Raw genomic sequence first — 1782 nt, forward strand, 5'->3', positions numbered from 1 at the left:
ACACACACTCACACACACACATACGCACACAGACACACACACACAGACATACTCATACTCACACACACACACAGACATACTCACATACTCACACACACACACTCACACACACACAGACATACTCACATACTCACACACACACACACTCACACACACTCACACACACACATACACACACAGACATACACACAGACATACACACAGACATACTCACATACACACACACACTCACACACTCACACACACACATACACACACAGACATACTCACATACACACACACACTCACACACTCACACACACACATACACACACAGACATACTCACACACAGACACACACACAGACATACTCACATACGCACACACACTCACACACTCACACACACACATACACACACAGACATACTCACACACTCACACACACAGAGACATACTCACATACTCACACACACACACACACTCACACACACTCACACACTCACATACACACACAGACAAACTCATACTCACACACACACTCACACACACACTCACACACACACATACACACACAAGCTTATTTTTGATATGCTGTCTAGCTCAGTGGCTGGGTGGTTCTAATCCTTTACCTGCTACCCCAGGCCCAATTGGGAGAGTGGCCAGTGGACACTTGTTGGCTCTCTCTCCTCCAACTCTAACCTGATCTGTCTCCCGCCGCATCCTGGCAATTCTCTGTTCCTCTCTCTTGTGTCCTAGTTGAGGGAACCTAGAGGTCCTGCCTCTCTCTCTCCACGCAGCCATTGGCTGTTGGTCGATTTTAAAGCTCATTAGTTGATTGGCCTTTTAAGGTTCAGAGGAAGGTATAGCCTTCTTTCTGCATCTTTTACTGACAGTATAGACGAGGGGAAATGATCCAGGCTTCACAGTCTGGCCTGATGACTGGGTGCTAAAGGGATGGCTCAGTTGGCAAAGCACTCACCATGCAAAGTGAGGGCCTAAGTTTGATCCCCAGAGCCCACTTATAAACAAACAGACAAAAGCTGGACTTGGTGCTAGATAGGAAACCATGATGAGTGGATCCTTGAGGCTCGCTAGCCAAAGTCCAGCCTTAGGCAGTCTCAGGTCAGCGAGGGATCTTGGCCCCCAAAATAGCACCTGAGGAATGACATCTGAGGCTGCCCTCCAGCCCGTACATGAACACATGTGTACACATACCCACATACCCAGGACTGTGCCTGTGAGACACACACGCACACATACATAAATAAATAATTTAATTTAATTATAAAACATAAAACCTCCTGCCCCTAGAGGCATTGCAGGTGTGGCTGCTGTGTCACATGTGCGTCAGTAGGTGGCAGAGAGGAGAGAGGCTATGTCTGTCTTCAGTGTTCTGACCTCTGAACATTTGAATGATTAGTTAATGATTAGCCTAACACTCCCTGAAAAAAAGTGAGCCTGAAATGGCCACCAACCATGAAGGCCAGGATGAGCTCGCAGGACAAAGACTGAGCCAAAAGGACACAAACCCTGCCTGGCACTGCAAGCCTAGGGTGGGAATGAGCCTGAGACAGATGACCCATGCCTGGGGCCACCTGACCAGCTAAGCAAGGAGCAAGCCTGAGATGACCACCAACCAGTCCAGCACCAAAGGGCTCAGAACAGGAACTAGCCTAAGATGACCACCAGTCACTTGAGGTGGGCGGGGGGTGGGGGGTGGAGGGAGGCATATTTCATGCCTGATGACCCATGTCCATAATGCACAAATGGGGCAGAGCACTTCTGAGACTACCCCAGACACTC

At 48.9% G+C, this 1782-nt stretch overlaps 1 pseudogene; it reads left to right on the top strand.

Moving 5' to 3' along the window:
• Positions 1–1279: 1279 nt before the first annotated feature.
• LOC116071780 lies at positions 1280–1419 on the top strand (annotated as a pseudogene).
• The last annotated feature ends 363 nt before the right edge of the window (positions 1420–1782 follow it).

Source organism: Mastomys coucha, unplaced genomic scaffold (assembly GCF_008632895.1).
Source record: "Mastomys coucha isolate ucsf_1 unplaced genomic scaffold, UCSF_Mcou_1 pScaffold22, whole genome shotgun sequence".
NCBI lineage: Eukaryota > Metazoa > Chordata > Mammalia > Rodentia > Muridae > Mastomys > Mastomys coucha.